The sequence below is a fragment of the Hyla sarda genome, chromosome 7 (assembly GCF_029499605.1).
Source record: "Hyla sarda isolate aHylSar1 chromosome 7, aHylSar1.hap1, whole genome shotgun sequence".
NCBI classification, from domain to species: Eukaryota; Metazoa; Chordata; class Amphibia; order Anura; family Hylidae; genus Hyla; species Hyla sarda.
Genome location: NC_079195.1, coordinates 138070660 through 138098485, shown reverse-complemented (window position 1 = coordinate 138098485; position 27826 = coordinate 138070660). Strand labels below are relative to the sequence as shown.

General features: G+C 43.1%; 1 protein-coding gene across 2 annotated transcripts in view; it reads right to left on the bottom strand.

Annotated features, from left to right (window-relative positions):
- BMPR1A (bone morphogenetic protein receptor type 1A) overlaps nt 1–27826 on the bottom strand; it is a 139892-nt gene that overhangs the window by 84828 nt on the left and 27238 nt on the right. For both annotated transcript variants that reach the window (XM_056530807.1, XM_056530806.1), the window contains exon 2: nt 4726–4822. The gene's annotated coding sequence lies outside the window, so the exon portion shown is untranslated. The remainder of the gene's footprint in view (nt 1–4725; nt 4823–27826) is intronic.

Below are 27826 nucleotides of genomic sequence, written 5' to 3'. Positions count from 1 at the left end.
AATGCAAAAAGGACATGACGACTTTTACATGATGCCAAGGGTTTATCATGACATTTAAAGTTGAGAAGAACTAGGTATATTCACACGTAGTAAATATCCTGTCAAGTTTCTGCAGCTAAATTGCATGGGAAAATGCTCACAGTATTACAGCGACAAAGGGAGATAAGGTTTAAAAAAAAATTATTCACATTGTAAAAGAAATTTGACCGGTGGGGTAGAGTTTAAATCTGCATGTTAAATATGCTGCAGACCTTTTGTGGGTGGCTCCTATTGACTTCAACAGGGAAGTAGAAAGTTGGGATCCACTAATTTCCAGAAATTTTGCTGCAGAAAAGAATGCAGCGGAATAAGCACCTCCAGCCATTAACCCATTGAAGGCATGGCCAATTTTAAGGAGGAAAAACATTTTTTAGGAGGGAAACATTTTTTTGTTCACAGGGCCATATTGGGGCTTGTATTTTGTAGCATGCATGCATGCACAACCAAATGTAATGAAACCTTTCATTTTACCATAAAATTTAAGGTGCTACAAAAAAGGGAAATTAAAATACTTCAAGTTTACAGTAATTTTGTCATGGTCCACTCGATTAAAACTATACCTGTGTTTACATTCTTGTCTGTTACTGTCAGAAACTTTAAAACAATAACTATGCTTACAATATCCCTATTCTGACCCCCACAATTAAAAAAAATATATATATTTTTTAATACCTAACTGTAAGTAGGCTTTTTTTGTGCTATGATTTTATTTCTTGAATATGACTTTTAAGCCACTTTTTATTTAAAAAATTTCTCAGATGAGATGTGATCAAAATCAGCAATTTTGCACAATAGTATTTTTGTTTTATTGTTTACGCTATTCATCCTACACTATCAACATTAGATTTGTTTATTTACTTTACATACACACACACACACACACACACACACAAACCTACATATACATACACACACACTTATTTTTATTGTGCTGGATGGACTGGTTTCTGCCTTATAACAGTGATCTGACCCATTTTGTCCTCCACAGTAATCTGCCGCTATAAGCAGCCAGAGGGCCTGCGAGTGCACTCAGACATCCCAGCTGCTCAGCGATGTCAGAGTATATTGCACCACGATGTCAAAGTGCATTCACCAACTCGTGGATTGCCACTGCAAGCAGGCCAGGGATGGAGCGAGTCGGGGGAACAGGGGTGGCAACCGCTGGAGGCACAAAATGGGTTGTGTCGCTGGCGGATCTGCAGCGTAAAATATGATGCGGATCAGTTATGTGTGACCCTACCCTTAATGTTTTAGAATGGCCCAGCCAGAGCCCAGACTTTAACCCTATTTAACATCTGTGAGGTGATCTGAAGAGGGCTGTGCACAGGAGATGTCCTCACAATCTGACAGATTTGGAGCACTTCTAGAAGGAAGAGTGGGCAAGACCTGCAACTTCAAGATGTGCCATGCTAATAGACTTTCCAAAAGATTGATTGCTTAAATAAAATCAAGAGGTACTTCAAGAAAGTATTAATCTAACCTCGCTTCCCTTCTATGACGCACATTCAGGAGCTGAGCATGTGGCATAGCGGGATGGTCCATGGTGGCATAGCGGGAATGCCAGACATCACCACTTGCGGCATTTAAAAAAATAAATCAATCTCGGGCTGACCGGGAACACAGCGGACAACTGTGTACACAAAAAAAAAAAAAAAAGTCTAGAATTGTGTTTTTTTGGTCCCATAAAAAAAAAAAAAAAAAAAAAAAAAAAATGTACCGATAAAATCTACAGATAAACGCACAGAAAAAAAAAAAAAAAGCCCTTACACATTCCACATATACAAAAAATTTTAGGGGTCAGAAAAGGACAATTTTAAATATGCTAATTTCATACAAAAAGTTTAATTTTTTTTTTTAAAGTAGTAAAAAAAAATAAAACCTACATAATTTGGGTATCGTTGTAACCCCCGCAATCTCTCAAAGCACCCACTTGTCTCAGCTGCACGAAGCAATGATCCATCCGTGTCTGAAGCCTCACGACCATGGGCCGGAGTATCGTGACGTCACCCCCCAGCCCCCTCAATGCAAGTCTATGGGAGGGGGCGGGACCCCAGGGATCAGACATCTTATCCCCTATCCTTTGGATAAGGGATAAGATGTCTTCGGGCCGGAGTACCCCTTTAAGGGTGCGAACAGTTTGCAATTGAATTGTTCCTATTTTAGGTCACATTAAGAGTGGAAAAAATTCTGAGATGATTTACCTTTTCTCATTCTTTAACATCACAAGAACCTAGAATTTTAGAAAGGTGTGTAGACTTTTTATATCCACTGACTTAGATCAAGACCTATATTTAAGTCCACAAATGAGGCAGGTTTCAGCCATCTTTAGACACAATCCTATCATTTGAAAGGGGTATTCCTGAGATTTTTCTGCTCGGGGCACAGTGAAATAAGGCAAGGGAAAAAACAAAAACTCATTAACCTCCTCACACCTTAACCGCTGTTTTGTGGTCCCTGCTGCAAGCACTCGTGTTTGTGTTGGCACTAGGACCTACCCCGCACACCCAATCAGTAGCCGAGGCAGAAGGCCTTTTTTCATAAACAAGAAGTGATTGTTTAGAAGTTTGGAGAGGGAAAAAAAAAAAAACTATAAAAAATCTGTTATAACTAACACATGGAATGCATTGACAAAATAAAAATAGTTTTCAGTGTAGTGACCAGTAGCCGATAAAGGACAAGGCTTACACCTATTACTGTAACACACACACTATGTACTACAAACCCAAGAAGAAAATCAATTCAGATTTATGTAGTGTCTACTAATACACTTTATTAACATGAAGTAAGAACAGTCAACCAGCTCACCCCGCCCGGACAGCCAGAGCATGGTTCCATTTCCTGGACGACACCAAAGGAAAGTAGAAAAGGGAGAATAGAATCCAGCTCTTGATGCAATAAAACAGTCTTTATTCAAAGGACATGGTTAGAAACAGGAAAGGTACCTTTCCTGTTCCTGACCATGTCCTTTGAATAAAGACTTATTGCATCAAGAGCTGGTTTCTATTCTCCCTTTTCTACATTATTAACATGTTATTGTTAAAAATCATGGCTTTGTCCAAAACAAAGCACAGGTATGGACAAAGTCCAGTAAGTGAGGGTGGGCTAGCACTCCTTTGTGTTCTCTCCTGTCTCACAGGACAGGAGAGAGCACAGAGGAGTGCTATCAGACACGAGAGAGCACAGAGGAGTGCTATCAGACACGAGAGAGCACAGAGGAGTGCTATCAGTCACGAGAGAGCACAGAGGAGTGCTATCAGACACGAGAGAGCACAGAGGAGTGCTATCAGACACGAGAGAGCACAGAGGAGTGCTATCAGACACGAGAGAGCACAGAGGAGTGCTATCAGACACGAGAGAGCACAGAGGAGTGCTATCAGACACGAGAGAGCACAGAGGAGTGCTATCAGACACGAGAGAGCACAGAGGAGTGCTATCAGACACGAGAGAGCACAGAGGAGTGCTATCAGACACGAGAGAGCACAGAGGAGTGCTATCAGACACGAGAGAGCACAGAGGAGTGCTATCAGACACGAGAGAGCACAGAGGAGTGCTATCAGACACGAGAGAGCACAGATGAGTGCTATCAGACACGAGAGAGCACAGAGGAGTGCTATCAGACACGAGAGAGCACAGAGGAGTGCTTTCAGACAGGAGAGAGCACAGAGGAGTGCTATCAGACAGGAGAGAGCACAGAGGAGTGCTATCAAGACAGGAGAGATCACCGTGGAGTGCTATCAGACAGGAGAGATCACAGAGGAATATTATCAGACAGGAGAGATCACAGAGGAGTGCTATCAGACAGGAGAGAGCACAGAGGAGTGCTATCAGACACGAGAGAGCACAGAGGAGTGCTATCAGACACGAGAGAGCACAGAGGAGTGCTATCAGACACGAGAGAGCACAGAGGAGTGCTATCAGACAGGAGAGAGCACAGAGGAGTGCTTTCAGACAGGAGAGAGCACAGAGGAGTGCTATCAGACAGGAGAGAGCACAGAGGAGTGCTATCAAGACAGGAGAGAGCACAGAGGAGTGCTATCAGACAGGAGAGATCACCGTGGAGTGCTATAAGACAGGAGAGATCACAGAGGAATATTATCAGACAGGAGAGATCACAGAGGAGTGCTATCAGACAGGAGAGAGCACAGAGGAGTGCTATCAGACAGGAGAGAGCACAGAGGAGTGCTATCAGACAGGAGAGAGCACAGAGGAGTGCTATCAGGCCATGACTTACTGGACTTTATCCATGCCTGTGCTTCAGCTTGGACAAAGCCATGATTTTATAAGCCATTTAAGAAAAAGAAAAAAACACAGACAAAAAAGTTACCACTGATATTTAAAAGGAATGGCCCAGTAAGAGCATTTATGGCCTATTAACAGGAGAGGTGATAATTGTGACATATTTGGAGGCCAAATGTTGGGACTCCGAGCATTTAAAAGAACAGCTTACTTGTGAATGAAGGGTAAGTGCATTTCCATTGTCACCACTGCATTCACTGCCAAGAGACTGCTGAGCCAGATATTCTGTAACATGGCAACGAATGGAGCATTGGCTACCTATGTGTACTACAACAATCTTCAGAAAATGGGAATCCCACTCCATGTACTCAATGTAGATGTGTCAGAATGTGCCCAGTTTAAGAACTACTGATAATAAAATACAATAAAAGTACAATTAATCTACTTTACCTAATTTTACTGCCCTTTGAAAGAATCTGCAAATGTACCCGTGTTTCCAGTTCATTAACTCCAAAGCGATGGGATACTGATGCATATTTTTGCAGACCTGGAAAAGACAAAAACACGGCATTGTATGAGTATAAAACTTCGCCATGCCAATACAAAAGACTTTACATGTCAAATCTTGCCTACAGCAGACACACAGTTAATTGTATCAGAGTTAAATTTACTCACAAAGCAAGCAATCGTTATAACATTGGAAGCATATATAAGACAAATCAAATCAAGAAAAAAAAACTGGAAGCTTGCAATAATCCTAGCTGTACCACCCAGTGGGTAATCTTATCTACCAATGGCAGTACTAAAGAAGAATTCCAGGATCTGCGTGACCTCCTCCCAAGGTTACCAGTCTCCTTTTTTTCCAGCCCACTAGAATTACTTATTTGTAACTGTGCAATTGTTTATTCTGAGGTAGACACCAGGGAACAGTAACCCTGCAGAGCATATCAAATATCATCAGCTCCTATACAATATTGTTTGACTTACACACAAAGCATTTGAAGAACATATCTTAAGGCACCAACTTAACGAATAAAAAATTCAATAAAGCCACATAGGCAACACCATATGGTTTAATTCTTTTGACTTCCAGATTTAAGAAATTAAATATTCATCCACAAGCTAAATCTAAATATTTGAAAAAGAAAATGACGTACAGTCCATATATATGAAAGTTCAATGAAAACCAAGAAAATCTATATAGCAGTTTCTATATAAAAATAAAAATGTTTAAACCTTAACCTCTTCAGGACGCCGGGCATATGCATACGCCCTGCATCCCGAGTCCTTAAGGACGTGGAGCGTATGGATACACCCATGGGAATTCTGGTCCCCGCAGCAGGCACCCCAGTACATCGCCCAGGGGAGTCCTGAGACCCCCCCACTTCGGCGATCGCAGAAAATCGCATGTCAATTCAGACATGCGATTTTCTGCTATTACGGGCTCATCGGGTCTCTGGTGACCCGATCACCCGGAAAATAGGGATGATCGGAGCCGTCAGTGACAGCCCTGATCATCCTGAGGGCTAGCTAGGAGTGAGGTTGCAGTGCTGCGATCTCCTCCTATCCCCTGCCATTGGTCAGAACTGATGCCATGGCAACCCCCCGTTCTGCCCACCCCTGGATGTCAAGGGGAACATGGGGAGAAGATGGAGGCCGGTACCTTGAGAACATGATGCCTGGGAACCGCTGATCTTCGCTGGAGACTGCAAAGATCCTGGCTCAGGTAGGGAAACAACGGTGGGGGGGGTTTGAATTAAAGTGAAAGTAGAGTGATCTTTACTGTGACAATCACTAGGAAGGCCAAAATACAACTCTCAGCATGCCTAGACTGCCCAGGCATGCTGGGAGTTGTAGTTCTGTAACATCTGTCCCTTCAGATTTTGCAATTTTCATGACATTTTTGAAAATTGCTGCTCTACTTTGAAGCCCTCAAATTTTTTTCAAAAAGCAAAAATGTCCATTTTATGATGCCAACATAAAGTGGACATATTGTATTTGTGAAGAAAAATAAAATTTATTGTGAATATCCATTTTCCTTACAAGTAGAGAGCTTCAAAGTTAGAAAAATGCTAAATATTAAACATTTTCATGAAATTTGGGGATTTTTCACCAAAAAAGGATGCAAGTAACGCCGAATATTTACCACCAAAATAAAGTAGAATATGTCACGAAAAAAATCTCAGAATCAGAATATTCTGTAAAAGCGTTTGAGTTATTAATTCTTAAAGTGACGGTGGTCCGAGTTGCGAAAAGGGCTCAGTCCTTAAGGTGAAAAAGGGCTGCGTCCTTAAGGGGTTAAATAGGTTTCATTTCCCAAATCAATAAATAACTAAGGCAGTATGTCTTTTAATGGTTAAGCTTTCTGGTCTCTTGACATGTAACATATTTGCATTTTGATGTTCTTTAGTTATTCCATGTTTGAATGAGTTTACAACAGGGTGTCACCAGATTAGGATTTTTTTTTTTACTGTCTGACATGGTCCACTTTGTGCTAGACTGTAGAGAAACACCTCCTTGTCAAGGAGAATGTTAGCACCTATTTGTATATATGCTGTGGATTCTGTTATGGACAGACACAGGTCTATCCAGCCGCAGTCCTGTGTATGCAATAAGATAGTGTGGGTTGCCCTGTCTACTCTTAGCAGAATACACAGTGTATTTCCTTCAGCATGAAATACGCTGCAGATGCGCTATGCCGTAATTTACAGCAGTGCAGCGAGACATGTCAGAGCCGTACATTTACGGCACAGCTAAAAAGTGAGTGCAGGAGCTCAACGATGATAATGGCAGACATCAGCGATCATACTGTCCGCCATTAACCCTATAGATCTCCCTCAAGTGTGCAGGATCGCTGAGTTTCTAATGCAGCCTGAAGAGCCAGGCTATAAAAAAAAATAAAAATTTAATAAGATTGCTGATTAGATTGTTGACTTCTGATAAGGACTATGATATTGCATAGAACCGAACAGTAAGTAGCAACCACAATAATACACTGTACTGGACAGTACATAATCTAATGATTGCTATTAAAGTCTTGTATGAGGTCTTAAATATTAAGCAAATATTAAAATGTTTAATATATTTAAAAAGCATTAAAATAAATATCCAAAATTGTTGTTTTGGTCCTATCGTGTTAGAATTTTTCCTTTTAATAAAAAGCGATCAAGAGGTTCCGTCAAAACAAAAATTGTAAGGATAAAAGCGACAGAAAACGGCACAAAAAAAATGAGCCTTCATTATAAAGTGATAGGGGGTCAGATTAGGGTAACTTTAAAGCATACCTGTCAGATCCTCAGTGCCTCATCCTGATCATGTACATCTAATTTGTAGGTGTTTACGACCTATATTTCTCTCAGAATTACCTTTATTTGCCATCATTGCTCAGGTAGGTTTCTGTCCATGCAGAGGCATGGGGAGTGTCCCTCTTCTTACTGTGATGACTTCTCCCCCTCCCTCACAGAGGGCCAGGAGCAAGCACAGCAGCTCTGGACCTGCCTGCAGCCGTGTCACTCACTCATGGTGTCCATGACGTGACGATAACCACTGGACACTGCAGGACTGGTTTATGTCCCAGGAGGCAGGGGGACCCCTGTTGGCCCCTTTGACTGGCTTTTTCAGTATGAAACACTGAAAATGTACTGATTAAAGCAATTGCAAAACATTTTTGCATGCTTTATAACATACCAAAAGTTCAAAAGTTTAAAAGTTAAACCTTAAAAGGACAACTGCAGCGGTATGACACTTTACCCTATCCACAGGATAGGGCATAAGTGTTTGATTGCGGGGGGTCCGACCGCTGGGACCCACTGTGATTTCCTGTACGGGGCGCCTCCATTAGTGCTCATGGTGAGCGCTAAGGCACGTAGCGTCGACCTAGAGGTCGACGGTGACGCCCCGTCTCCTCCCTCGTCCCCCATACAGTTCTATGGGGGAGGCACGAGCGCTGCCTCCCCGCCTCTCCCATAGAGATGTATGGAGGAGGCGTGCCGGCTGCAACGTCATGCTGCGGCCGGCACGCCCCCTGCCCGGGACAGCCATGGCCCCAGCGGTCGGACCCCCCCAAGATCAAACACTTATCCCCTATCCTGTGGAAAGGGGATAAGTGTTAATCACGCTGCAGATGTCCTTTAACGACTTAGGGCGTACCTGTACGCCCTGAGTCCGCTCCCGTTCTATAACGCGGGGCCACAGCGGGTCGGGCCCAGCATCGAACGATGGCCAGGACCCGTGGCTAAAAGCGCATGGCACAGATAGCTGTGCCGCGCGCTATTAACCCTTTAGAAGCAGCGTTCAATGTTAACTGAATCTAAAGTGAAAGAAAAACTGCTGGTTAGCTCAGGGGGCTGTTCAGGACCGCCACAATGAAATTGTGGCGTCCCGAACAGCTGTAGGACAGCAGGAGGGTCCCCTACCTTCCTCCTCGCTGTTCGATCGCCGAATGACTGCTCAGTGCCTGAGATCCAGGCATGAGCAGTCAAGTGGCAGAATCATTGATGTGCAGTGTTATAGCCCCCTATGGGAGCTATAACATTGCAAAAAAAAAAAATTTAAAAAAATAAAATTTAAAAAAAAAGGGAAAAAGTAAGATCATTTAACCCCTTCCCTAATAAAAGTTTGAATCACCCCCCTTTTCCCATTAAAAATAACAAAAAACAGTGTAAATAAAAACAAACATGTGGTATTGCAAAATGTCCGTATTATAAAAGTATAACGTTACGGTCAATGGCGTAAAAAAATTCCAAAGTACAAAAGAGCTTGTTTTTGGTCACTTTTATATCATGAAAAAATGAATAAAAAGCGATCAAAAAGTCTGATCAATACAAAAATGGTACCGCTAAAAACTTCACGGAGCAAAAAATGATCCTCATACCGTCCGTACGTGGCAAAAGAAAAAAAAAAGTTATAGGGGGGGGGGGGGGTCAAATTTTCCTGCATGAAGTTTTCCAGAAGTACGACAAAATCAAACCTATATAAGTAGGTTATCATTTTAATCGTATGGAACAACAGAATAAAGAGAAGGTGTCATTTTTACTGAAAAATGTACTGCGTAGAAACGGAAGCCCCCCAAAAGAAGTTTATTCAATTTTGTTGCAATGATTTTTTTTCTGTTTCGTCGTAAATTTTTGGGTAAAATATTTACATAATATTACAAATATTATTACATAATATTACATAAATTACAAAGTAGAATTGGTGGCACAAAAAATAAGCCATCATATGGATTTTTAGGTGCAAAATTGAAAGGGTTATGATTTTTAAAAGGTAAGGAGGAAAAAACGTAAGTGCAAAAACGGAAAACGCTCAGTCCTTTTCTATTTGACATGTGTCAATGGTAATAACTTTAGATCGCTTTTTCTGAGCGGAGCGATTCTAGAGTTTTCTTAGTGACATTGTACTTTATATAAGTGGTGCATTTTTGTTGACACATGCAGCATTTTTGTGAAAAACTGGAAACATTTCTGGCGTTTTTCTAATTTTTTATGGTGTACACTGTGTGGTAAGAGTGTTATATTTATTCTGTGGGTTAGTACGATTATGGAGATACCAATTTTATATAGCTTTCTATGTTTTTTTCGTTTTCTGAGCAAAATAATTTTTCTGCCATAAATTTTCCACCAGCCATAACTTTTATCTTTTGTCCGACACAATTGAGGGCTTATTTTTTGCGGGGTGAGCTGTACTTTTTATTGGGATAATTTTTTGCTATACATGCTACCTTTTGATCTTTTTTATTCCGCTATTTGAACCAAAATTGGCGAATTTTGTGCTTGTATTTTCTTTTATGGCATTCATCTTGCGGGATATTTACATTATAGTACACGTCATTACAGACGTGGCAATATATATTATGTATGTGATTTGTGTTTTTGATCTTTTTTGGTGATAATACAGGGCTTTTAAAGGGAAAGGGGCACATTTTTTTTTTTAACACACACTTCATACTCTTATCGAATAACTTTTTATTTTATATTTACAGGTTATACTATGGGGCAATACATTTGTACTGCAACACAGTATGACACCATCAGCTGCACACAGTAGCCTGTGTGATCCAGCCTCTGGCTGGATCTCACAGGCTTCCATAGCAGGCAGACAGGAGGTCATGATCTGACCTCCTGATGCCATAGCAACCAACGGCGACCCACGATCGTATCATGGCACCACAGTTAGTGAACAGAGGGAGCATGCTCCCCCTGTCAACCCCATAATCAATTTTGATCACGGCATCTATAGGGTTAATGCTGCCGGGACTGGCGCGATCACGGCCCAGGCAGCTTTGGCGGGACTCCGGCTGTGATTGACAGCCGGGTCCCGCCGCCGATCTATGCTGCCCGCGGCAGTGCAAGAGATCGCTAGGACATGTCGGGTGCTGGGATGTATGCATATGTCCTATAGGGGAAAGGGGTTAATGCACACACAAAAAAAATTAAAAAAAAAAAATTGCAAACCAGAAAATAGAAAGATTAAAAATAAAAGAACGTTTCAGTATCTAGCTCCAACCGGGGAAAAGTCTAGGTCATACATTCCCTTTAAGTGTACCCATTGCAGAATTCTCTTTAAAGTTAAGATACGTAAATTCTGGACTGTACACTTAGGATCACAGAATATAATAATAGTAGGAAAGGTGTGTCTTCTAGCACTGCCAAACCTTCCAGGATCCCAAGCCATAAGTGATGACAGAGACAAACCTCGCCCTCTCCTCTACTGATGATGGATCCCAGGATTCAGCCATAACACCTGTAATATAAATGCCTGCTTGTCTACTGTCAGCTTCTGTGTAAAATGTAAGGCAGACACACAGGACACATTGTTATTCTATTAAACAGTAAAAGGCTATATGTACTTATGGGGGAGTTTTATCGAAATCTGTTAGATGAAAAGCTGACCAGTTTTCCATAGCAACAAATAAGATTGCTTCTTTCATTTTTTAAAAGGACTCTGAAAAATAAAAGCAGCAATCCGATTGGTTGCTATAGGCAAGTGGTCAACTTTTCCTCTCCACAGGTTTTAGTAAATGTATCCCTTAGTCCCTAGGCAGGGATGGACAACTCATCAAGGAGGTCATACCCAGACAGTCATGATGCCTTTTCTCACCAATAGTGCAGCACTGAGAGGTGACACATGGAATAAAGGGAGATTAGATTGATTTTTAGGACTTTTGGGATAACCCCTTTAATCCCCAGTAATTGAGTGGTCACTAACAAACATGCTTTTTACTACATGTAGTTCAATAATGGTCACAGCATATACTTGCAGATCAGATGGGTATCTAAGGCATCATACTAGTATAATATTACATCATGGAAGGGTTGATCTCTAGTACTACAGTGATGTCTGTCCCTGAGCCATCAAGCTAACATATCTATGTTGTATACATACACCGTGTACAGGAAACTAATGTCTATCCAGCGCCAGACATAGTGCTCGAGATTATGGGAAAAATTTAATTCGAGAGAAAAAGGAGGTTAACGAACGGTTAATCTGACAAATATTTTCTATTGATTAGGAACCGGTGAACAGTTCTGTGGGAGGTCTCAATCTCCTAAGAGTCATGAAGTCATTGACGGACATACCACAGGCCACGATATGCCGTTATAAGTCCGCCCCAGTAGCATCCAATGCATGGACAGTGAAGCAATGTACACTAGCAAAAAAAAATTAAAAATACAAAAAATAGCATGAAACCTAACGGAAATTCAATACAGTTCTACTCAAGTTATTTCAATAACTAGACCAGTGTTTTCCAACCAGAGTGCCTACAGCTGTTGCAAAACTACAACTACCAGTATGCTGGAAGTCATAGTTTTACAACAGCTGGAGGCACTCTGGTTGGAAAACACTGAACTAGACCATGCCATCATTTTATGATAGTGGGGTTCTGACCTCTGGAGCCCACCATCCATAGAAATAAAGGAGGAGCAGCATTGGTATAGTGCTGTGTGCCCTTTACAGTATTTCCTCTGCACAGATGTTCCCAGGGGACTTCAGCATGGCCCCATGCAAAAGAATAAAGTCGGCTCAATCTCTCTGCACCGAGGCCTAGAGCAGTGGTCGTCAACCTGCGGACCTCCAGATGTTGTAAAACTACAACTCCCAACATGCCCGGACAGCCGTTGGCTGTCCGGGCATACTGGGAGTTGTAGTTTTGCAAAATCTGGAGGTCCGCAGGTTGACGGCCACTGGCCTAGAGGATACAAAGCAGTGCTGTTTCCCTTCATGCCGAATATTGGTAGGGGTCACAGATGCTAGACCTTCACTAATCCCAAAGAAATGGTAAAGCCTAGAGTTTTACTATCACTTAATTACATAGGAACACTTTTTTTAAACACATCCTGTATACAAGTCACTGAATCCATCTACAGCAATACAAATAAAAAAAATATGGTAAACACAATATATAAGAAGTGTGAACCTATGATCAGGTAATATCTAAATTTCCACACAAGCATCTATGAAGAAGGGAAAAAAAAAGGATGGGTGACAAGGCGAGTACTACAATGTATTTTAATTCTTGTCTGAAAAAAGAAAGCTATGGCAAGCCTGCTGTTCCTTCCCAGAGTGGGGGCAGGGTTATACCGAATGCAGGGATTTCATATTCTCTCCTAGTCAGCATGGCTCCAGTCTTCAAGTGTAGTTGCAAACTTTGGAACGCAGAACGTGTAACTTGATCCGCCTGCCCTGCCCTCCTCTTCCCTCAGCCACATTTAGCAAGAAATGTGAGCTCCTTAAAAGAATGGCGCAGCAGACAGAACAGCCTGGACAAGAAGTCACCCTTCTTATCATAACACAGTATAGGGGAATTCTAGCATTGAGTATAGATGGATTATACAGGAGCCCTCTGGGAGGGAAAAGTCGGACTAAATTATCTACACTGCAGATGGTGTAAGGGAAAATATTTATTTTGTATAAAATCTATCTATATACCGTCCATACAGGCACATATGTATAATTAATTATTCGCTATAGCATTTTTCCCCTAACAGACTGCTTTCTAACCTATAAAGGACATGATCTAACAAATATTTTCTAATACTTTGATATTGTCGAATACACAATTTCCATACATAAATGGGTTTTACACACACACACCAGAAAAACTACAGTGCCATATGAGCTCTTCATACATGTACTGATTGTTGTCCTGTGTAATGGAAGTGATGGAGGAGGTAGCACCCGCTCTGCTGGCATATAAATCATGTGTTGGCAGCACAGCTCATGGTGTAAACGGGCAATGTGCTCCTGATGGTGATAGAACTGAATGGCTGCACAAACAATACAGCGATCGCTCACAACCACTTATTAGCCCGTCTAGTACGTAGTTGATCAGCACTTGTATCCATACACCAATAGCTTTCAACCTGTGGTTCTGCAGCTGTTGCAAATATGCAATTCCAGGAAGTTCCTGTGACTGCCTGCTGGGAGTTTTAGTTCATCAACAGCTGGAAAGCCATTATTCTACATGTGTCACCTTGTAGTTATGCCAGTAGCCTGATCCCACAGTAGGGCTATACAGTACCTCACATAGGGGGAGATTTATCAAAACCTGTGCAAAGGAAAAGTTGACCAGTTGCCCATAGCAACCAATCACATCTTTCATTTTGCAGAGACCTTGTTAAAAATGAAAGAAGCGATCTGATTGGTTGCTATGGGCAACTGGGCAACTTTTCCTCTGCACAGGTTTTGATAAATCTCCCCATAGTGCCTATAGAGCAGTACCACCAGTAACCATAACAGCGGTCACTATTAGAGATGAGCAAACTTACAGTAAATTCGATTCGTCACGAACTTCTTGGCTCGGCAGTTGATGACTTTTCCTGCATAAATTAGTTCAGCTTTCAGGTGCTCCGGTGGGCTGGAAAAGGTGGATACAGTCCTAGGAGACTCTTTCCTAGGACTGTATCCACCTTTTCCAGCCCACCGGAGCACCTGAAGGCTGAACTAATTTACGCAGGAAAAGTCATCAACTGTCGAGCCGAGAAGTTTGTGACGAATCGAATTTACTGTAAGTTCGCTCATCTCTAGTCACTGTCTACATATCAGCCCAGTAATAGCTTTCAGAAATGTAAACATGCTGGGTACCATTAGGACTTAATCCGACTTATTTTACAAATATCTAAGCGGCTCAGAAGCTGCAGTTAACAGACATGTATAAAATAACTAGTGATCTTCCCATCCAAGATATTATTTACATACAACCCTCTATTTTACCAAACTTTTTTCACATTCAGTTTATAGTAAATTTTGGTCACAAAATGTGGTTAATGACTGACAGATGATTAAAAAGGGGAAATCCACTAACGACTAACTCAACATATAGCCCAAGGTAATGCCTAGATAAGAGTCCCCCATTTTCCTTACCTCTGCCTGTGTTCCTATGCATATACCCCACTCTGCCTCCGATGTTTAGAATTAGATGTCTTTGGTCAGTGGTGTCACGTGACTGCTGCAGCCAATTAAAAGCCTCAGCATAATGCTCCATACTCCTGAGCACGGAAAGTCACGGTTCAATTCGCTGATTGGCTGCAGCAGTCACCTGACATCCACTGCTCCTGTTACAGTAAAGCGCAAATTATAGGCAGAAGAGGGGTTCGGCGGAGGTAAGTTAAAACAGTTGTTTGGTATTTTTGTTTCTTTTGTAGGATGAGCACTCAAAAGGGCTGACAAAAACATACAAAAAAAAATTAATTTATATAATATATAATTTTAATTCATCCTTATGGTGTAACTGGCCAATATAAACAGACTTCAAAGCAAATATTTTATAAATTAGAAACCAATATCCTAAATTATTATTAAGCAGCATACAGCGTGAGGGAAGTTTAGGCGTCTGAGTAATGTAAATAGATAATCTTACAAATGGATTCCATCCATCATCAAGCAGACTATGACTAAACTCATAAAAAGGTACCTAAATGTCAACTAAGATTCTTTCCACTAGTCATGGCAGCCTTTAGCCCTACAGCTCTGTCTTCATGTATGTTAAGGCAGCTAGAATGCTTAATAAAAAGGAAGGCTCCTCAGCTTACAAACCATTACTGCCCATACCACATGTGGTTCTCAACCCATTGCATATGTAGGGACAAGGGGGGACAAACAAGACATCCAAACCATGGTCCATCACATTAGCAAACATTTTCTGAAAATTCACAATATTCTGCCAAATTTGGCCCAATTTTATGAGAACAGATAAGAATACTAAAATAAGACAATACATCTAGCTGGTAAAAGCCTCTGCTTATTCCTCCAGTAGTGGTGCTGAAAATAGCTCCTGCTTCAAGATCCATCCTGGTCCAGAAGGGCTTAGTATGGCCCATGTTGACCAAATATGTCTATATAAGTCTGTGTGAGTTTGAATAGTATGTAGGTGTGTATTCCATTACTTAATTCTTTTTTTAGATGTCGCAATTTGTCAAAACTAAAGTAAAATAAGATTAATAAGATTAAGTACAGATTTCTAAATGTTTTTTTCCCAGTCTGATCACAGGGTGTTAGAACAGAGTAGGGATCGACCGATCAGTTTGGGCAATATTCACGATTTTGGACATTATTGGTATCGGCAATTACCTTGACAATAATGCCCCTGCCACCTACCACCTGCCAGAGACGACTGCCACCACTCCCCCATTGCCTCCCCATTCTCTGGCCACATACCGCCGCTGCTCCATTGCCTCCCCATTCTCTGGCCACATACCGCCGCTGCTCCATTGCCTCCCCATCCTCTGGCCACATACCGCCGCTGCTCCATAGCCTCCCCCATCCTCTGGCCACATACCGCCGCTGCTCCATCGCCTCCCCATCCTCTGGCCACATACCGCCGCTGCTCCATCGCCTCCCCATCCTCTGGCCACATACCGCCGCTGCTCCATTGCCTCCCCCATCCTCTGGCCACATACCGCCGCTGCTCCATCGCCTCCCCATCCTCTGGCCACATAGCGCCGCTGCTCCATCGCCTCCCCATCCTCTGGCCACATACCGCCGCTGCTCCATCGCCTCCCCATCCTCTGGCCACATACCGCCGCTGCTTTATTGCCTCCCCCATCCTCTGGCCACATACCGCCGCTGCTCCATTGCCTCCCCATCCTCTGGCCACATACCGCTGCTGCTCCATCGCCTCCCCATCCTCTGGCCACATGCCGCCGCTGCTCCATTGCCTCCCCCATCCTCTGGCCACATACCGCCGCTGCTCCATCGCCTCCCCATCCTCTGGCCACATACAGCTGCTGCTCCATTGCCTCCCCCATCCTCTGGCCACATACCGCCGCTGCTCCATTGCCTCCCCCATCCTCTGGCCACATACCGCCGCCCCATCACCTCCCCCATCCCTGGTGTTATAATTACCTGTTCCCGGGGTCCACAATACTTCTGGCTCCTGCGGCATCCTGTATGTTTGCTGTGCGCTGCACAATGACCAGTGACGCCCTCAACACGTCATCACCGTCAGTGCGCATAGTGACAGCGCAGGACGTCGCCGGAGCCAGAAGTAGCACGGACCCAGGGAACAGGTAATTATAAAACCGGGGATGGGGGAGGCAATGGGGCAGCGGCGGCGGTGGTTGGACTCAGGTAGGATCCCAGGAAAGGCAGGGGGAGAGAAGCGGGCGGCGGCAGCGGTCTCTTGCCCCGCAAAACCCGCTGAAGTCCATTGATTTAAAGTGCCCGCTTTAAATCATTGACCTGCAACAGCTTCTGCAGGGCCGGGGGTGGGGGATTTCGGACAAAATAGCCGATAACTTATACCGGAATATCGGTATAAGTTATCGGCTATCGGCCTGAAGGGTCACAAATTATCGGTATCGGCCCTAAAAAATAAATATTGGTTGATCCCTAGAACAGATCTATAGATGGTTTTTGGGAGTACTCAATGTGAGAATTGCTGGTTCTGGTCCCTAGTAAAAAAAAGAGATTTAAAAAGTTTTATGTACTCTAAGCAGGAAAAAAAAAAGAAAAAAGCTTTGTTAAGTATTTTTTTTTCCTTCATAAGATAGTACAAAGATTTGTAATTTTGACATTGCTATGATGCCCCACAGTTTTTGGTGATGTTTTTAGACTTTTCTGCACTTTGGAACTATAAGTATTTTTTTTTGTGGCCTTTCTGAGCTTTTTTTTTTTGGGACTTGATGTAAAGTTGTCCCCATTATTCCATTCCACAGAAGCAAACAGTTTGATCCAAGAGGAAGGAAAATCCAGGAAGGAAAATCCAGGAGACATCTGAATATTTTCTCTAATAACAGAGTTAAACCAAATTTTCCATAGATATTACATTTCTTATGGCTAGAAGCAGCCAGCTGAACAACAACTCTGTAAAGGAGAGAAGCAGCCTGTAATGTCCTGGTGTACATGTGAAGTAACCCACCCTTTATTTCAACTTAGAAAACTGCATTTTTAAAAAAAATATCTTTTAGCTAAAGCAATTAGATTGAGGTGAATACAAAATCCAGTGTCCCCTGGAGACCAGATTACAGTGAATTGCTTACAAGCCACACAGTTTCAAAAACTGGCCAACAGTTCTCTTGCGACCTCCCACACATGTATGATCGGCACGGCCAACGCTCAGGCATTACCAGCTACTGTCTTCAATTCCACTGAAGTGAATATGAGTGAGATTCAGTTCGAGACACTGCCATACGTACAGATATGAAGCAGTGGATGTAAACAATGAAAGGAATGAAACCTCCCCTCCCTCTGCACACTCAAATCTTTTTAAATCCTGATTTTCGGTATTATTGAGGACACAAATCAATTATATCGGGACATGGCAAGAACACTGATTTTACCCTATAACATGTGGGCAACAATTACATAGGGTAAAATCTGTGACAGGTTCCCTTCAAAGCATTGTTATCGTCCGCACACCTTTTACAGTTTCTTCATAAGCCCTTCTGGTGGAGAACAACTTAGTTGGGAAACAGACTCTAGCTCAGTGATTCAAACCAGTGTGCCTCCAGCTGTTGCAAAACTACAACTCCCAGCATGCCCAGACAGTCAGAGATGCTGATGTGGTGTCCCGGTACCGTATCCTATCCGGTACCTGCGTGTGTGGGCCCCCTTAGCCAGAGTACCTAGGACGTTGGGGTCCCCATTGTCTAGTTCACCCCTGGTCACCTCTCATCCAGATAGTTATTGCACTAATAGTTTCTTTAGGAAGCATGTAAATATGATATCAATGTCTATAAATAGTTAATTACCTGTATACAGCGTAGCAGGACCTGCGGGTCACGTGGTCAGGTGAACTCTATGGTATTTCTGTTTAAGAACCTTTGGAGGTCCCTGTGACGTGGTCAATCCCATCACACTGTTTAACAGTGAATGACGGATGTTCGGACCAATCAGATTCACCCCGCCCCTGCCCATTTAAGGGAGCGGTGGCCATTGTTCGCTCTTTTGTTCCCGGGCTATCAAACAAGCAGGATCTGCGCAGCTGTCTATCGCAGTGAGTTAGGTCTGAGCCTTGCGGCAACGGCTGATATATCTAGGATCGCGAGTGTATCAATCCCTAAGCACTCTGCAGGATCACCGGACCTTATCTATCCCCTAAATCTGGACGGATCTGCAATAATTACCCTAAATTCAGAGACTTTAATTTCATTCAAGGTCCGCAACAATTGTCAGTCATTGAGATATATAGAGAATGTTTGCCTGAGACTGTTATTGTTCATTGGATGTACCGCAAGCATCTAAGTAAAGTTCTTCAAGTTAAAGTTCAACTACTTTGTGGATCTTCAGTCATTTTATTACATGCACCTATCGTTACTGGGAAGGGCGGCGATAGGCAGGAGAATTACCTCAGCATACTAGCCCTCAGCCTGGCGTCACAAACTATAGGGTTAACATTAACCCCTCATTTACCAAAACAATACCCCCACTACCAACACCCCCCTAGGGCTACCACACTGAGCATGTAGTTCTGCAATATCTGGCCCTTCATATGTTGCAGAACTACAACTCCCAGCATGCTTGAACAGTCTGGGCATTCTAGGAGTTGTAGTTATGCAACAACTGGGGAAGAACAGTTTGGAGACCACTAAGTAGTGGTCTCCAAACTGTAGCCCTACAGATGTTGCAAAACTACAACTTCAAGGATACCCAGACTGTCCAGGCATGCTAGGAGTTGTAGTTCTGCAACATATGAAGGTATATTGCAGAACTACACGCCCAGAACTGTGGTCAGCGTGTGAGCCAGAACTCAAAAGCTGGGATATGAAGGGGTTAAATAACTGAATGCATTATGACTGCAATATGAGGTCTGGAATGCCTAAAGAGGTATTCCAGCTTTAGACATCTTATTCCCTAAACCCCTCCCCCCCAACCCCTTGACCTTGGTGCTGCTGCCAGCCTTCTGTGCTGGGTGCTGCTCCTGAGACGGAGACATGATGCCATGCCACGCCACGTCCTCCCCCCCCCCCCAACCTGTGATGTCATGCCACACCCCCTTGATTCATCTATGTAAGGGGGCATGGTGTGATGTCACTTCATCACGGGAGCAGCGCCCAGCACAGAATGCCGGGAGATGCACCAAGATCGTGGAGGGTCCCAGCAGTGGGATCTCCGCTATCAGACATCTTATCCCCTATCCAAAAGATCAATGTGATCCCCTATCCAGCAGCGGGACCCCCGCGATCTTTCACACAGCACCCCGTTACCATTAGCCCCGGAGCATGTTTGCTCCGGGTCTGATGACTGCCGATCATGGGGCCGGAGTATTGTGAAGTCACGGCTCTGCCCCCCCCAATACAAGCATATGGGAGGGGGCGTGATCAGGCATATTATTGGTCAAGCCGAGCCCCTCAGTTGTCTGCTGATAAAAAAATTGAAGGGTTCAAATTGAAATTGTCAGTCTACAGAGATTTCTGCACACATTTAATTCTTTTATTTTTTACTTCAAAGTTCAGCAATTCTTTAGGACACCCTGGCATTTCCATGAGATCGACGACATCAAAAATCAAGAGTCTGGATGACAGTCTACAATGCCAGACTGCTACTTCATTGTTAGGATGTGTTCATGTTGAGGAATTGACGAATTCTCGCTTTAAAACTGCACCATGGAAATTCCCTTTTTCTCCCCCAGAAGAATTCTGTGCAGAACGCATGGAAATATAGGAAGAAACAGTTTTTTTTTTTTTTGCTGGACAACCACCAATTAGAATATGCTTTTTTTGTGCAGAAAAAAAAATGTCATTGACTTCTACGGGACAAAAACACAGATCCCGCATATAGAAAGAACATGTTCATTCCTCATGCAGAACGGAATTCAACGTCGGAATTTACTTGCGGAAATTCCTCAGTGTGAACTGAAGAGCAGAAATACAGTTAAACTCTAATGGGTTTTTAGACTGCTGACTGAATCGGAGGAATAAGCGAGCGGAATTACTGGAGTAAATTCCTCTCCAATTCCTCAGTGGGAACATACCCTTAAAAGGTGTATTCCAGGATTTTTTATTTGACTATGCTACAGGGGCTGTAAAGTTAGTGTAGTTCATAATATAATCTCTGTACCTGTGTGTGACGGTTTTCTCACAATTCTTCTGTGATTTTCACTCAAATTTATTTTTACCAGCATACAAAATGACTGTCGTCTCAGATGTTTCCCAGATTTGTCAGCTGATGACAGGGAGCCTGTCTTCTTCAATGGGTGGAGGGATCGCTTGGTGGGAGAGATCAATCTGCAACTAATGCAACAGTTGTAGGCACCCTGATTGAAAACCACAGGTCTTTTGAATGGATGCCGCTCATTTATGTTTCAATGGGTGGGGTGGCTGATGTGTGGGAAGGAGGAAAATGGAATTATGGGATTGGTAGGCCAAAAAGAAAACTCAAAAATGAAATGCCAGTTCACAAAAAGCTAGCCACAGTGTTATGGTAATCTCACAACATAGCCATTTAGCCCCAAGAGAAGTGCAGATCCTTCCTAACCATGTCCATTACTGGAATTGTTAAGATTTTTAAATAGACGTAAATTTACAAATATGTAACTTTCTGGCACCAGTTAAAAAAAAAAAAAAAAAAAATATTATATATATATTTTTTTTTTTTTCACCGTAGCAGCCCCTTTAAGCAGCAATTCAAGAGCTTGAGAAGCCAAATCAGAAACACTATAGGAATGCAGCATGGTGCCAGTGCATGCTGCATGGTACATGGTACATGGATGGATCACAATGTTTGTTTCTAGAAATTTTCCTAATGCTAGAAATGCCTATAAATGTATTTGTGTTTTATGTATATTGTATATACCAAACACTTTATTAGAGAACCACAAACTTACTTGCATTAATTCTAAGGCCTGTTTACAATCACATTTTGCCTCTAAAATTACTGAGCATGTTGAAAAAGATCCGGACATACTTTCTAAAATAAGGGCCCATTGTCAGAAGGAAAGTAAAGTACCAAATATATTCTACTAAGCTCAGGAACTTTGAAAATAAAGCAAAAAAAATAATAAACCAACTTCTTACATAAGAAATATGATTAACTTCACATAAAGCATCAGTTTGGACCTATTGTTGTTAAAGGAGATATCCAGTGGTGAACAACTTATCCCCTATCCTAAGGATAGGTTGCAGATCGCGGGGGGTCCGACCGCTTGGGGCCCCCACGATCTCCTGTACGGGGCCCCGACAGCCCGTGGGAAGGTGGCGCGTCAACCCCCGCATGAAGCGGTGGCCGACACGCCCCCTCAATACAACTCTATGGCAGAGTCGGAGCGCTGCCTTCGGCAATCTCCGGCTCTGCCATAGCGATGTATTGAGGGGGCGTGTCGGCCGCCACTTCGTGCGGTGGTCGACACCCGCTATCTGGCCGGAGAGCCTGGCCCCCGTACAGAGATTGCAGGGGGCCCCAGCGGTCGGACCCCCCACGATCTCAAACTTATCCCCTATCCTTAGGATAGGGGATACGTTTTTCACCACTGGACTACCCCTTTAAGGTAGCACTACACTTTAACTGATGGCTGGGCTGTCATTTCTCCCAACCTACCCATATACATGAATGTTCAGCATGGCAGAACGCTCAGGCTTCCTCTACGGGGAGAGGGTATGTATTTGCATGTAAGTATTTTCTTGTGCTGATTGATACATGATATAAGTCTGGCAAGATCTCAGCTCAGTTAATTGCTCTCATACATCTTCAGAATGAAGCACTGACCTCTTACCCTTTGAAATGAGTCAGGATTGACCCGTCCCCAGCAGCAATGCAAGGTCAATGACTTTGGAAAAAGAATATGAAAACAAAAGTAAAAAAAAATAAAAAAATAAAAACACACATCAGGACAGGATAATTTAAAGTGGAAAAGACTAACATGACTGTACTGTAATTCTAGCACTGACTTTTTACTTCACTTTTTATACAGGGATGTAGAATATGAACCCAAAAATCTAACAATGTCAAATCACGTACCCTAAACTGAGATGAAATTAAAACACTGTAGGCAATTATCGCACCCAACACATTCATTCTCATGTCTTGTATAATCCACTGCTTAAAAAAAAAAAATTAACGGGAACACTTAAAGGGGTACTCCGGTGAAAACCTTTTTTCTTTTAAATCAACTGGTGGCAGAAAGTTAAACATATTTGTAAATTACTTCTATTAAAAAAATCTTAATCCTTCCAGTACTTATTAGCTGCTGAATGCTACAGAGGAAATTCCTTTCTTTTTGGAACACTGATGACATCACGAGCACAGTGCTCTCTGCTGAGATCTCTGTCCATTTTAGCAACCATGCATAGCAGATGTATGCTAAGGGCAGCATGGTGGCTCAGTGGTTAGCACTGCTGCCTTGCAGTGCTGGGGACTGGTTCAAATCCCACTAAGGACAACAATAAATAAAGCATTATAACAACATCTGCAGAGAGAACTGTGTTTGTGATGTCATCAAAGAGCATTCCAAAAAGAAAATAATTTCCTCTGTAGTATTCAGCAGCTAATAAGTACAGGAAGGATTAAGATTTTTTAATAGAAGTAATTTACAAATACGTTTAACTTTCTGCCACCAGTTGATTTAAAAGAAAAAAGGTTTTCATCGGAGTACCCCTTTAAACAACACAATGTAACTCCAAGTCAATGACCCTTCTGTGAAATCACACTGTCCACTCAGGAGGAAATACTGATTGACAATCAATTTCACATGCTGTTGTGCAGATGGAACAGACAACAGGTGGAAATTATAGGCAATTAGCAAGACAACCCTCAATAAAGGAGTGGTTCTGCAGGTAGTGACCACAGACCACTTCTCAGTTCCTATGCTGCTGATGTTTTGGTCACTTTTGAATGCAGGCGGTGCTTTCCCTCTAGTGGTAGCATGAGACGGAGTCTACAACCCACACAAGTGGCTCAGGTAGTGCAGCTCATACAGGATGGCACATCAATGTGAGCTGTGCCTGTCAGCATAGTGTCCAGAGCATGGAGGCGCTACCAGGAGACAGGCCAGTACATAAGGAGACATGGCGGAGGCCGTAGGAGGGCAATAACCCAGCAGCAGGACCTCTACCTCCGCCTTTGTGCAAGGAGGAGCACTGCCAGAGCCCTGCAAAATTACCTCGAGCAGATCACAAATGTTCATGTGTCCACTCAATCGGTCAGAAACAGACTCCATGTGGGTGGTATGAGGGCCTGACATCCACAGATGGGGTTGTGCCCAACACCGTGCAGGACATTTGGCATTTGCCAGAGAACAACAAGATTGGCAAATCCGCCACTGGCGCCCTGTGCTCTTCAAAGATGAAAGCAGGTTCACACTGAGCACATGTGACAGAGTATGGTGATGCCGTAGAGAACATTCTGCTACCTGCAACATCCTCCAGCATGACCGGTTTGGTGGTGGGTAGGTAATGATGTGGGGTGACATTTCTTTGGGGGACTGCACAGCCCTCCATGTGCTTGCCAGGGGTAGCCTGACTGCCATTAGGCACCAAGATGAGATCCTGAGACCCCTTGTGAGACCATATGTTGGTGTGGTTGGCCCTAGGTTCCTCCTAATGCAAGACAATGATAGACCTCATGTGGCTGGAGTGTGTCAGCAGTTCCTGCAAGAGGGAGTCATTGATGCTATGGACTTCCCCAAAACTGAATCCGATTGAGCACATCTGGGACACCATGTCTTGCTCCCTCCACAAACACCACGTTGCTCCACAGACTGTCCAGGAGTTGGCAGACGCTTTAGTCCAGGTCTGGGAGGACATCCCTCAGGAGACCATCTGCCAACTCATCAGGAGCATGCCCAGGCATTGTAGGGAGGTCATACGGGCACATGGAGGTCACACACTACTGAGCCACATTTTTTTCTACGCAGTGTATTTGTGACCTTCATTAACAAAACAAGCAATATGGGTTGTCAAGAGGAGATAATGGTGGCGGTAGCGTTAAATTAAGTAATAAATAAAAAAAAAAACATGTATGAAACAAAAAAGGCATAGGAAAGTACAGCAAGAGGAAAAAAGGGAATTTTAATACAGCACTGTGCACTAGTTCCGTGCACAAGTGACTTCTAGCAGTAGCTTTCAGTTTACAATAAATGTCAATGTTATTAACTACATTGTAGTAAGTTACAGTAGGTAATCAATGTGGATCAGAGCTCATTAATTTCTCTTACTAAGGACCATGGGTGCATTGTTTATAGCCAACCCAAATAATTTCTATATCTAACATTACATAAAATTGGCAAACTAATAAATCAGATTGGAATTTGCATCTTCTCAGAAGATAGTATATAGTCTCTTGGGCCTCAAGCAGGTAAAGGTGTCAGGAAACCATGCAGGCATGAATACCTTCATAGTACGACATCGGAGAGAGCAAGCTAGTCTGTGAAATGTGAAAGGGACATATTGTCAGATAGTGATGACATATTCATAGTTTCAGCCATAAAAGAATGATAGGTAGGAATTAAAATGAAACTAAGCAGCATAGTGGCTGCAAAGAGGAGAGTCAAACTTCACAGTCCCTTGCATAGCCAGATTAGGGAAGTAGTACAGAGGTGACTTCTATTTAGTATAGGTTGCACCTAGCTGACAAGATATTAACTGTGAATTCTTCTAGGAACAATGCCACTCCAATAGCTGATAAACACAAGGTCACAGGTGTCAGAAACAAAATGTGTTCTTTATCATCATCTGCTAGCTGTTAGCTTCTTTAGAATATGAGCGCCATTTGAAAAAACGAAGTATACCATTCCACTAGACAAGAATAGCAGGCACAATGACACTGCATAATGTTTAACCTAATGAGTCACTTATTGAACTAGACAGCACAAAGGTACCAGGAATTCAGGACACCAAGAGTTTACATATCTGAATAACTCAAAAGAGAAAATATACCAGAAAATCACAGCACTATCCACTATCACGCTTCAGAACTGAGAAACATGTTTGGCAAAGTGAAATACCCAACACCGATTATCACAACCTATTAGAGTAATATTTATCAGAACATGTCTGCCGTCCTACCGCACATATATAAAAAAGTTTTACTTAACCCGTTAAGGACACGGTGTACAGGTACGCCATGACATCCTGGTACTTAAGGACACAGGGCGACCTGTACGCTGGGGAAATTTTGGTCCCCGCCGTGCCAGGTTGGGACCAGACCTGGATGCCTGCTGAAATCATTTAGCAGGCACCCTGTGCATACCCCTGGGAGGACCCCCCCCCCTCCCCATGTTAGCAATAGCCGTAAATTGCCAATGAATTCACATCAGCGTTTTACGGCGATTCCAGGTTAATGGGGTCCCTGGTGACATGGGGAAAAAAGGGTGATGGGTGCCGTCTGAAACAGCACCTATCACCCTTTAGCAGCAGGAGTGAGTTGCCACCTCCCGATCTTCCTGACTCGTTGGCCGTTTCTGGCAGACGAATCAGGATGCCTGAGATCGGCTTCCGGGAGTGTGTACCTGGACCTGGGGCCCCCGATCCCCGGCATTAGGGCACCAGGAGCGGAGTCAGCGGCAGCCAGTAGGATCCGTAAGACCAGCAACAAAAGGGCATGCTGGGAGTTGTTGTTATGCAATAGAAGGCGGCACATCTACAATTTCCAGCGTGCCCTTTGGTAATTTGTGCATGCTGGGGGTTGTAGTTTCTGTGAAAAAGTGTGCCTCCAGCAATTGCAAGACTACAACCCCCAGCATGCACAAACTACTAAAGGGCATGCTGGGAGTTGCAGTAGTGTGCCTCAAAACTGTTGCATAACTACAAGTCCCAGCATGCCCTTTGGCTGTCCGTGCATGCTGGGGGTTGTAGCTTTTGCAACAGCTGAAGGCACACTGGTTGCAAAACACTGAGTTAAACTCTGTGTTTAGTAACCAGTGTGCCTCCAGCTGTTTCATAACTACAACCCCCAGCATGCACGGACAGCCAAAGATCATGCTGGGAGTTGTAGTCTTGCAACAGAAGGAGGTTTGCTGCAGCTCAAACTCCCAGCGGGAAACTTGCTGTAAACCCCCACACGTGTGAATGTACCCTAAAAACACTACACTCCAACACAAAATAAAAAGGTAAACCACTACATATACCCCTACACAGTAACCCACCCAATAAATGAAAAAAAAAAAAAACATCTGGTACAGCAGTGTTTCCAAAATGGAGGCTCCAGCTGTTGCAAAACAACAACTCCCAGTATTGCCAGACAGCCATTGACTGTCCAGGCATGCTGGGAGTTTTGCAACAGCTGGAGGCACCCTGTTTGGGATACACTGCCATAGGGAAACTTTGGTATGGGACGAAGTGCAATTCTTGCATCCGGGTCTGTCCATATGCAAATCCCTAATTCAGGCCTCAAATGTGCATGGTGCTCTCTCACTTCGGAGCCCTGTTGTATTTCAAGGAAACAGTTTAGGGCCACATATGGGGTATTTCTGCACTTGGGAGAAATTGCCTAACAAATTTTGGGGGTCTTTATCTCCTTTCACCCCTTGTGAAAAGGTAAAGTTGGGGGTCTACTCCAGCATGATAGTGTAAAAAAAAAAAAAAAATGTTTTACACTAACATGCTGGTGTTGCCCCATACTTTTCATTTTCACAAGAGGACAAGAGGTAAAAGGGAAAAAAAAGAACCCCAAAACTTGTAACAATTTCTCCCGAGTACGGAAATACACGATATGTGGATGTAAAATACATTGTGACAAACACAAATGGGAATTGGCATATCAGTATTAAAATTTTCATCCCCCCCCCCCAATAGTACACTTCATCCATTCCTGGAAAATAAATATAGGGAACACCCGTCTGTTCCAAATCTCCACTTCACCCTATACACCTTCCCTAGGGGGTGTACTGTTTGTAATAGGCTCACATGTGGGTGTTCCTTTCTTGTATTTTCCTCTGAATGTATATAACTGTTAGGTCCGTAACAAACATCCGCCTCAAATGCGAAGAGTTCTCGCTCATGAGCTCTGTCGTTTTTCCAGGCGACAATTTGGAGTCACATTAGTTGTTCCCAGAAAGATGAAGCAGAGAATAGGTTGAAAATTGCAATTTCCAAAAGCTACCCTTCATCCATTCCTGGAATTTTTTTTTTAGTAAACACCTGTGCGTTCAAAATGTCCTCTTTACCCCTATACCCATTCC